The sequence below is a fragment of the Caretta caretta genome, chromosome 9, assembly GCF_965140235.1.
Source record: "Caretta caretta isolate rCarCar2 chromosome 9, rCarCar1.hap1, whole genome shotgun sequence".
NCBI lineage: Eukaryota > Metazoa > Chordata > Testudines > Cheloniidae > Caretta > Caretta caretta.
In genome coordinates this window covers 17452717-17464864 of record NC_134214.1, presented here as the reverse complement: position 1 = coordinate 17464864, position 12148 = coordinate 17452717, and the positions used below count along the sequence as shown (strand labels likewise).

Here is a 12148-nt window from a genome sequence, read left to right as displayed (position 1 = left end):
TTTATTTGTCCTTGGCATTAATGAAGAACAAATTAGCTACTCTCCTTGGGTGTCGACCAGAAATAATAGTAACAAGTAGAGCTCTTTCCCCATCTCAGTAATATGCTCCTTTGTAGATAAGTACTGTAGAGAGGTAAAATTATGTCTTTAAAAAGTTTACTGTTTTCTTGTTCTAAGATGAAAATGATAGGGTTGGGATTGGTACGTATTTCAGAAATATTTATTCCATGAAGACAATAGCTTTTTGTCACCAGAAGAAAGATTCCAGGACTATCAAAATGAAACAAAAAGACAGCAGCATTAGCCAGACTACATGTTCAGGCTGTAAATAGCAGGCACACCTTTCCGACATCATTGTGCACTGGTGGCTCCGAGTTGGGGTGAAGGGATAGGACTGCAAACAGAATAGATGCTATGATGTAAAGCAACCCATTTAAGGGGCTGATTTTTTAAAATTTATAAGCATTCAATAAATATAAGGAGACACTCAAAGCTCTCTCATACACACACTCACTCTCTCTCTGTCTCTCTCTGTCACTCCCACTCCCCGCCACAAAACTATTCATCCTACTTAGTAATTTCCAGCCTCTTTCATCAACCTTTTATTATGTGTTACAAGGACTTTTTCAAATTAAAAACTTCATTACATCATATTACAGCTATAAAAATCCTGACCACTATAATTCCTGGTTTTAACTAGGCATCAAATCCTGGAATTTGTTCACTAAACCATTGCAATGAGTAGAAACGTGTGGTTTAACTATGGTAAAGAAAAATAATGATGCGAACGTTAACCGCAGCAAGTATGCCCAAGAAACTGAAAGACAGGTCTGGCTACAGTGCAATGTATTTGTATAATTAAATTAACCTGCCACTGTCTCATCTATTATGCAGATGCAGAAATACTAATAATAATTATCCTCACATATCTAGAAAGACTAAATTAATGGTTCCAAGCAGTGAGAACTTGCTTGTGCTTGGAGCTCCTTCACCATGGCTTCTTTAACTAGCTCCTGGGTAGAATTCATTAATTTTTATTAACAGGGAAAACATTTGTCCCCGTGACAATATTTGCATTGCCTGAATGATTTTCACCTCTGCCACAAGGTGTACTATTGGCTCATACATCACCCGATTACTTGGAGAGCAGAAAGACCCTCAGTCATTAGTGAGTGAATTAAAGATGATCTAAAGAGCTATTAATCACAGTGACAAAAGCCTTAATGTTGCTGTGACCCTAGTGGAGCCTGGGGACTAAAATGGAAGCAGAGGGAGAGAAAATGGAAACATATGTTTTCTTCAAAATAACCTACCTTAGGAGAACTGTCAAAGAGAGAGTCACATCAAACTGAGAAATTTTTCCATAGCAATGTCCCTGGATTATACTGGATAGTTTTGTGTATTCAACCCATTTTTCCTTTTACTGATGTTTATGATCATATAAACAATTACGGGATATAAATGCAAATAGTGTATTCAGATCTTCATTTAATTTATCAGAAGTTATTTTAAAAGCAAATTGGTGTTTATAACACATTTTATTTGGTTATAAACATTTAAAAAACATTTGGTCTCCAAAATACATCAATGTAAAAAGAAATTTAAACAATTGTTCTGTCGGAACAATACCAATAATGTTAGAAGGGTTCCTACCTCCATTATTTCGGTCAACAGCCATATTAGTGTTGTTATTTAATATATTACAGTAAACTGAAACATTCAGTTTGCCAAGTTAATTCAGTTTCAAAATAGATGTGAGATGCTGAGATGTATCTATAGTGAAACTTACATGATAAACTTCTAGGAATATTAATAGCATCGATATATGCAATCCTTTCAAGTCATTTTATGCACTATTTTAAATGACAAAATATTCTTATTGTCACTGGTTATATAGAAATTATTTGACTGAAGCACAAAGCTAAGAAACAATATAAGGTCTTACAATTCCAAGCAGGGACCTGATCATATCCCCATAATATGCATGTGGATCACACCCCTCCCATATGAAACAGAGGTCCAGCTGCTTTCAGGGCAGCATCGCTGCTTTCCCCTGGACCCTGCAATAGATCTTTCTGCTGGCACAGGGATCCACAGATCCTCAGATAGTGTAAATTGGCCTAGCTCCATCTCACCCAAGGAATGGGCAGGGACTGGGAAATACCCACGCCATCCCTCTCTGGCCCAGCAAAAATGCGGATGAGGAGATAACAGCCCCAGGCTGTATTATCTTTCCACAAAGATCCCTTCATGGTGGGCATCCCCCTTTAAGGGGATTTTTGGGACAACCACCAGCTTCCGAAGCCATGATGGTAGGGTCCTGATGGGGCTGTGCAGGGAATTGGGGTGGTGGTGCTGGGATCATGGATTGCCCTGGCTTTCCACAGAGCTCTGAGGAAAAGCCTTACTGAGATTTCATCCGCTTTTCCCACTCCCTACAGGATAGGGAGATCAGCCCCTGCAGGACTGAAACGTTGAGACTGAATAAAAAGAAACCTTTGAAGTTATGTATCAATATGGAAATAGTCTCAAATAGATCATAGTCTTGCCTAAGAGGAAATAATGCAAGAGGAGGAATATGTCAGAGAAAGTGGTGATAAACACACAGGAAATAAGATTGATTGTGTCAAAAGAAGTGGCCTTCATCTATCTATCTATCTATCTATCGACGAGTTAGAAGTCTGTATTAAATAGCAAAAAGAAAAGGAGTACTTGTGGCACCTTAGAGACTAACCAATTTATTTGAGCATGAGCTTTCGTGAGCTACAGCTCACTTCATCGGATGCATACCGTGGAAAGCTCATGCTCAGATAAATTGGTTAGTCTCTAAGGTGCCACAAGTACTCCTTTTCTTTTTGCGAATACAGACTAACACAGCTGTTACTCTGAAACCTGTATTAAATAGGCAGCAATCCCCATCTTTAGCAGTGGTGTGGATGAACTCAGAACACCCACATAAAATAATAATAAAAGAGATAAATTCATCATCTATCTATCTACTTACATGGACCTTGTCATCCTAGAATCTGAGCACCTTCATCATACAATCATGAATTGATTTTCTCCTCACAATGGATTTTGTCCCACCTACCCGATTTCTATGGAGGCTATTGCTCAGCTGGGACTAAAGTAGGCTTGGTCTGGGCACAGAGTTTGTACTACTAGAACTATGTAGGTTTGAGGTTTGATTTTTTTTACCAAAATAGTTATACCAGTGCAACCCCTTGTGTAGCCACAGTTCTACCAGTATCACTATACTAGTGAGATTATTCCCCTTCCAAGATGGGAAGAGCTATACAAGTACAATGCACCTATATACCAGTATAACTGAATCTACATTAGAGGTCTATGCAAGGGGGCTTCAATTTTTCTGTGCAGATAAGCCCTAAGAATGTATTTCCAGTGGTTCTTTTCTCAGTTACAGAATGTTAGTGCCTTTTCACATTTGCATATACAGCCATTGGTTGTTCTCTTGTCTCGCTTAATAATCATCAACCATCCACCTTAAGTGAGCAAGTCCTGATTAACTCGTTAATTTGACAGACCTTCCCAGCTGACTCCCAACCCCCAAGAGTAAATTGTTGTTTAGATAAACAGGCATTAGGCAGAAATTAATGGGGGGTGGGGGCGTACAAGCACACACTCTCTACTGCCCTCTACAAGACAGAATCAGGACTGCTCAGTTGTATGCTACAGTCCTTATAGCACTAATAAAAATGATCCTTTAATTCAAACAGTCGACACCTGTGCTTTTGGAGAAGGAGGATACCAGTTCTATTCCTGAGGCCGCCAAGGTATGTGTACCACAGTGGATTTGTTACATTGTTTTATGCCATAGATTAGGCCTATTATCTCCTGCTGGATCTATTCAGTTTGAAGCAACTAAGCTATTTTCTTCCTTCTGCCATGTTCAACTATTCCTCATAGAGAACCCATGTTAATTTCTTTCCAAGCATTTTCTACACTTGTTATTGGGCTGAGTGAGACTTCCCAAGTAAAGCTTTAATGACTAGCAGAGACAATGGAATGACATCAATCCTACAGGTCAAGTTCAAGGCCCAGCTGCAAGCAAATTCTCTGTTTGTAAGTTGTATTCAAGTACATCATTATGGAAAGGGCCTACTGAATTTAATAGGGATGAGTTATTAGGGTTCTACCGAAGTTACTCTCAAAGCCTACAAAATGTAACATAGAATGATATCCTTCCGTGGGAGATGTAGTTCAGCAAGAGAGCATGTCCCATTAAGAAACAGGGATGTAACTCACTTGAACTACAACTCCCATGAAGCACCATGGCCACATTGGAGAATCAATTTTTTGTAGTTTTCAGATGAAATTTTTAATTTTTTGGCTGAAAATTTTCAGATTTTGATTTTTTCCAAAAAATTGGAACTTTCCATGCCAAAAGCAAAAATATAACAAAAAAACTCATTTTCCAACTAGCTTTACTCAGCATCCTCAGATTTTCAAAAGAGCTCAGCACCCAGTAGCTCCTATTGTGGCACTTTTTGAGTGATTTCAAATCTGGACGAATAAAACAATTGTTACAATGAGTTTGACAATATTTGACTGACAAGTGGAATCATTTAATACGTTTTTCATTATCCTTCCGTGCGGAGATATCAAAACTCCCCACTCAGCTAACTCTGTTTTTCATTATAGCTGATATATAAACAGAGCTTTAAGAAGAATCCTATTTGTTTTAGGGAAATAAACTATCACAATCACGGCTTACAAGTAAGATTCCTTAAGGGCCTGATCCAGAACCCAATGAAGTTAATGGAAAGATTCCCAGTGACTTCAATGGGCGTTGGCTCAGGCTCAAAGAGATTTAGACAAACAATTATTGTAAATTAATAGAGTAACTACTTGGTAAAGAAATGTCTTTGATTTCACATCAGCATCTTAAAACTGATGTTTATTTACTACATCATTCTAAATCTTGAGTAAGAGCCAGACTCTAGCACTTATACTGGAATTTACAAAGAGGCAGAAGGCAATTACATGTCTAACTGCTATTGAAAGTCTGTAGCAGTTAGACATCTAACTCCCATAGGCCCTATGAAAATCCCACCCCTAGTCATTGGCCTGCACTGAAGTCCCACTGCCCAGGTGGTGTCAGGTAGGGTCTTCATCTTTGGTTGTAATCTCTTTTTTGTAATAACTGAACTACGGCCAGAAAATACAATCTTTCTGATATGGGATTTGACCCAGAATCAAAGCTAGCTAGCTATCTCAAGTATATGTAGTTTGCCTACCATGTTGGTACATCAAAATTACAGAGTGAAGTTTGGATCAAGTGATGCAAATCAAATTGCTTATACTCACTCCCTCCATCTCTTGAAATTCATTGAGAGATGTTCCAATTTGGGCCATCTGTATGTGAAACATACTGACTGAGGTTTAACAATGACATACTGTACTCTCAGTCATACTCCGAGGCCCCAGTCCTATAAGGAGATCTTGTGGCTGCATGGATCTCCACTGAAATCAATGGTTCTCTCACAAGGGTGTCAGGGCTTATCTGAGTGCAGGATCAGGGCCTTACTCTTATAGATTTCTTATTATTCAGTGATGTGATGCCAAAACAGTGCAGAATAAAAACTTTCATCTTAAACAGAAAGGCCACTATACACTGATCAGACGTCAGATTCCTGCATCCACAAGGTTTCTCGGATCAGAAGCAAGAAATAGTTTTTGTTTTTTTTTTAAATAGTCGGCCCAGCTGCAGTTCTCAATAGCGCTTACACTCAGCTGGTCTCCTTTTAACTTTCACTTCCGATTCAAAAAGCTAAATTGGGAGTCCTTTAATCTTCTGACTTTGTTTCCTTAAGAAGAAGTGAAAGGTATAAGTGGCAGTAGGTTAAGAGACATTGAAAGCTGCAGACGGCTGGCATTCAAATGTTCAGTATGCCGAGATCAGAGCATTTTTGAACACTCAGTCCCTCTATGACAGAAAATAAAAAAGCAGCTGTAGCTGTGAGGGAGGCAGAGCAGCAGAGTAAGGACAGATTGTTCAGGAAGCAGAGAGAGAGAGGAGCAGCAGATGTGGAGGTGAGGGGCCTGAGCTCTAAAAGACTCTTAGCGGGGGTTTGATCCTGAAAGGTGTTGAGCACTCTGGCCCTAATGCAGCAAAAGCACTGAAGCACATGCATAACTTAAAGTCAGTGGCAATCTTCATGTGCTTGTAGTACCAGAAGGACTCACATTCTTAAAGTGAAGCATGGTCTTAAGTGCTTTGCTGGATGGTTCAGCACCTTTCGGCGTCAAGCCCTGGAAAGAATAGAAAGCACAGCAGCCGGCAAGAACTTCTTTTAACCCCTGTCCGCCACAATCTTTGCTGTCACATACAAAACATGAGGCTTGTCGATTTTTTCTTTGTCTAATATTAAAAATTGACTTTTTAAAATTTACTTTTATCAATGTGTTTTCCAAAAGCCTTAAAAACAAAATTAGTAGAAAACCAATCACATATAGTCAATAATCTATTCCAGGAAGCGGGTTCAAGTGATACTACATCAACATTTGGTTTATAGTCTTAAAGCAAGTGAAAGAATATACACAGTTGGTTGCTTACCCCTTTTCCTACTGGCTTTTAAAAACAAGTTACCTGTTTGGGGAGAAAGTGAGATCTAACAATCAGAACAGGACATTAGGAATCAGCTATAATCCCTGGGTTCCTTTTCCGGCTCTGCCACTATCCTGAGGAAATCATTTAGGCTACCAAATTTTTCAAAAATGGCTACCAATTTAGAAGCTTCAATTTTTGGGTGACCAGCCTAAGCCACTTTAGGCCTGATTTTCAGAGGTGCTGAGCATCTGCAGTTCCCACTGAGTAGGTGCTCAACCATTCTAAAACCAAGGTGTCTCAAGTTGGGCTCCCAGTGTCTGAGGCACCCAGGACAAGGAGCTACTTTCCAAAAAATTAACCTTAGGTTTGCAGTGCCTGAGTTTCTGCAAAGTGGAGCCTAATAATGCTTACCCATCTCTCTGAGTTGTTGTGAAGCTGAGATAGTGTTTGTAAAGCCATGTGAGATTCTAGGATGAATAATTTATTTGATCTCTTCTTATACTTCAATTAAATGTTTATGCTGGGAACATAGTTTAGTGTTACTCCATAGACCCTGTATACCTGGTGATAAGGGATACAGAAGTTGCAGTTTCAATATGTTCTTTTCCTCTCTATCCTGATAGTTTCAATTACAATAATTTGGAGAGGGCATTTGTTGGACAAAATGATAAGCAGTCCCTGAGCTGCGCAGGGCAACTTTTTGTGTGCATTTTCAATATGAACGTTGAACAACACCAAGTCACACTGACTCACAATCCCCCAGAATGCACTGCTTCACATGTCGCATCACTGGGCTTGCTTTCATAGAATCATAGAATATCAGGGTTGGAAGGGACCTCAGTAGGTCATCTAGTCCAACCCCCTGCTCAAAAGCAGGACCCATCCCCAATTAAATCATCCCAGCCAGGGCTTTGTCAAGCCTGACCTTAAAAACTTCTAAGGAAGGAGATTCCACCACCTCCCTATAATCAATAATATTATATAATCAAGCATGTTGCATGATTATATAATATGTTCATTTCTTTTTTTAGCCATCAAGATATGTGCCAATGTTTTAGGATTGCGAACCCTACATGGTACCTGAATGTTTTAAGGTTAATTAAGAAGTAGTACTTGCTAACTCCCCAAAACACTCAAGTAGCACAGATGAGCATTTACTAGACTTCTGGCATGCCCCAGGGTTTTATGCCTACACATTCTGTCTGCGTGTAACAAGATTAGCTCATATCTAGTGGCATAACTACTTCATTTGTCTTGGCATCTTCCAAATTCCGCAGTCAAACTGCACTGGAGTATTATAATTAACACAGAGCTGGTAAGACCAGAGTAAAGTGTGTCAGGGAAAGTAGGTCTGGGAAACAATACTAACTGAAGTTCACTCACATAGTAAGTTAAAAAAAGGGGGGGGGGAGGGGATCCCATGTAAATGAAGCATAGGATGGTAAATAGGAACTATGTTCACTAGCAGTCATGCACTATAGCCATTAAGCCTTAAGGTCTTAAAAGTACCAAGCAATACATATGATAAATTTCTCAAAAACATCCCAGCCATAACATAGTTCTTGCTGATTGCTCATTTACCCATAATGCATGCTGTCATAGCAAAGCCTGACAAATGACAGAGAAAGCTCAGGTTATTTTTTACACTGACTGCCAAGCCCCTCACCTCAGATTATTCATTTATTAGGGCAATCACTGAGGTCTGGGTACTTAATATTGTTTTCACCAAATATGAAAATGATCTACTTGCCTATTCTTTAGTTCCTCCTAGGGCAAGCCATTTATCATCAGCTCAGGATAAATGACTGCTTCATTATAGCCATAATTTATGAGATGTTAGAACTAAAGAGCCACACCTAAAGACTTAAAGCTTTAATATGGATTAAAATAAGATAATCAATCAAACTAATACAAATTTTCTTTAGAATTATTTCTTGTTTTGAAATGGTTTCATGTTTTTTAGAATCTAGGTAGCCTTGAATCTTTCATTACCCAACTGTAGGTATGCTTGTTTCAAAGTCTGTATGGAAACAGACGGTGTACCCTTATGGATCAACATTAGATACAACTACATAATAATTCCGTGATTCAGTGAACTTGTGTTTTGGTGTAAAAAGTATTTTTTGTGTCCTTTTATAATTTAGTTGTAATTCAGACTTATGGCGGCTAAAGAGCTTGCTGTTTTAGAGCAGGTGGAAACTTAAATATGAATTTATTCCATAATCTTTCTTCTCAATGGATATGATTATTGCTATGCTTTTCACCCCTTTCTCAGGAAATTTACGCTAGAGGAGACAACAGCATGTTTCAACACTGTTTCAGTAACTTTGTTCTCTCCTCTGTCTGAAAGAGAATTTCACAACTTTACGATTCGGATAAGAGAAGCTTCTTCATGTTTCTGGAGCATAAAATAGCTCTTCCTCCTAAAGCAGCATTACAGCCTGAAAGAAAATGTTTCTGGTTTGTATCTTGATTGTATATTTGCTAGCCCTGAGCCAATACAAATATTATTTCTGAATTACATCTCCTGCTCAAAACAGTAGCCTAAACCTACTTAAAAACATAAGCCTGAATCTTCTGAAGATTGTGTTGGATATACACAGTTTATCACTTTTTTTAAACACATACCACTAGGAAGAAAATCAGGCAAAGGATTAAAAGATAAACAAAGCAATGCTAGAGACATGCAGGTGCAGATTTAGAGCCTTCAGAAAGTTCTCATCGTCTTCCTAAAGCCATGTAGCCTGCAGGTGAGACAAATGGTCCCCTGCTGCCTGTCGGCAAGTCTTGAATGATACCTCCAGCAAGGCCTAGTGACTGGAAACCATTCAGCCTTGAAATTAACATCCCAGGGAAAAACCTTTACCTCCCCTTTAGACAACAGCAAGCTTACATCTTCATGGGGGGGAAAGAGGGGGAGAGATGACAAAAAGGGTGCTAAGGCAGACAGTGGAAGAAGCCACGCTGTGCTGTCAGGAGGAAGTGTTCATTTTCTATCACACAGAGAGCTCCAAGAACTACCAGATGCAGATAATGCCTCTAGCCAACATGGTCAATCACATTGCTTCCTGAGCCACATGCCCTAAACAAGTGAGGTCTGTACACTTCCAAAGACTCAGCATTCTAAGCTACAGACACATATGACAACCAATCTCTCTCAAAAGCCAAAGACTTCATGTGTTCATCAGAAATGCCCATAAAATATATTTAATTGAAGCCTAATGCAGGGTTTATTACATTTAATACATTTCAGCTTCATAGGACATTTGTGTTTTCAGCCAAACAAGCTTCTCTAATGACACTGAAAATGGTTTAGTTGGAATCCAACTCAAGTCTTTGTTAGCTAAAGGATATTTTTCAGTTCAGTCATCACTCCCCCTTCCATATAATTCAACCTCAGCACTTCAGCAGGAATAAAACAATTTAAATTCTGCAGTTATACTGTGCATGAGCTATTTATTCTCTGTGTATCTCTGCAGGAAATACTTTGCCCACACAAATTATATTTATAAATATAGGTCTGTGAAATATATATATATATGTGTGTACACATATGCATACATGCATCATGTGTGCGCATGTGTGTGTGTGTGTGTAGCTATCTATATCAGGCTTCTGATTTTCAGTTCTAATCAATAAACACTGATAAAACATTCTCAATGCAAAAAAAAAAAATAGGAAATTTGTATTTACCCAATAAACACCAGGAAAACAGTGGAAATGGTTACTTGTACTTAAGGATTTGTCTACACAGAGCAGTAAAGCAGACTGCAGGGGTCTGATTTCTAAAGCGCACTAAGATGTACTGCATTAATTGGTCCATGTAGACCTTGCTGGTGTGCACTAAAGGTTTCCTAATGCACTTTAAATGGTACTACATTAAAGTGTACTAGATTACTCATGATAATATATACAAAGAGAAAGATTTGGTCATCTACATAAGACTTAAAAAATATTAAAAATAACCCCCCACCCAAAAATGAAATTAGTAAATCTTGAAAAACAGAAGCTATGTGTGTGTGTGTATATATGTATATATATACACACACACACTTGTATGTTGAGAGAGAGAGAGAACACATGCTTTGGAGTGTATGTATAAATTAATGACAAAGAATAAAAAATTAAGGGCTAGGGCCAGACTGTCAAAAGTACTCAGCGCCCACAGTTGGGGCCAGGTTCTCTGAAGTGAAAATCTGGCAACTTATTTAGGTGCCTAACTAAGAGCTCCTTAGCGATAAGCCCTTTTGTTAAGGTCACAGAAGAAGTTAACAGAATTTGTTTTAATGGCCTGAAATTGCCAGCAAATACCATGGACCATATCCTCCCATATGTTTCACCAATGCCCTGGAGTAGAAGGGGGCAGAGGTGGCCTGTTCTCTGCTAGTGCATCTGTGAAATTACAGAGAAGAATAGCTACTCAAGACTGTTATAAGAAAGGGGGGCCACTCTCATCATCTCTGGTGAATCAAAGCCCACGGAGGTGGCTAGCTAGCTAGTGAGGGTGACCAGGGCCCAGATGGGTAATTTGAATGCTGAAGTTTGTATCATGTGCTAAATGAGTGTGCAGGCTGCTCCATTTTGGAGCAGCATTAAGAAGCATCTAGTAGTGACTGGGTCATGGCCTCTCCCTAATCCTGCAATTCTGCCAGGCAGCAGGTTTTACTGCCACATGGCACAGGCTCTGGACATGCACCAAGGCCTTGCAGATCCCCAGGGATTCAGGAGGCCAGGTCGTTGGTGTGGAAGCTCTATGCAGAAGGCAGTTCATAAACAGGTGTCCCCACTGTGGAGGGTGCTCTGAAGGAAAGGTAACATAAACCCAATCTATATTCTCTTTCCTTTGTGAGCTCTGCTGGATATAAGGGTGGCGGAGAGAAGGGGATAATATGCATTCTCCTCAGTCTTGTCTAAACATCACTGAGTCCTTCCACTCAGATCCGCTTAGGCTGGAGGAGGTAAGGGCAAATGTGCACGTGGAGGGTCTCCACTTGGTATGGATCTCTCCCAATCCACAGTGTGCCATTCTGCCCAGCATGAACAGGCTGTCCCTTGAAAATACATGCAGCCAAGCCTATTCCATTACCACCTACGCAGAATCTCCCAGTAAGGATCTGTCTACACTTGAAAGTTAATTTGAATTAAGGTAGAGTGTGAATTTAAAGTGCAACAAGTATTCCTGAAAAACTTCATGTGCAGTTAGCTTTCAAAGTGGATTAATCTGGAAAAAGACATTCATTACGGAACAAGAGTACCCACACATGGAGCTAATCCAAAATAGTCATTCTGGAATAACTCTTCCAAAATAACTCCATATTAGACAGGACATCAGGACAGGATTTTCCCAAGAGTATCTCAGGCCTTCTCAAAGTCAAAAACAATCATAATTATTTTTAAAGCAAATTCTCTCCTAGGGTAAAAACTTGTATTCCATGTTCTATGCCAAAATAAATGTAAGATCAATGTAGAGGCGCTCAGAAATAGGGGCTGGTAATGCAAATATTGACACAGCAAAGAGGAGAGTGCAGAGTGCAGTTAGATGATTTGGATATGAATATGTCACCTACATAATTATGT

The 12148-nt window shown here is 39.3% G+C and overlaps 1 protein-coding gene across 8 annotated transcripts in view; it reads right to left on the bottom strand.

Moving 5' to 3' along the window:
• Positions 1 to 12148, bottom strand: part of MECOM (MDS1 and EVI1 complex locus) — a 451412-nt gene that overhangs the window by 288334 nt on the left and 150930 nt on the right. The window lies entirely within an intron of this gene.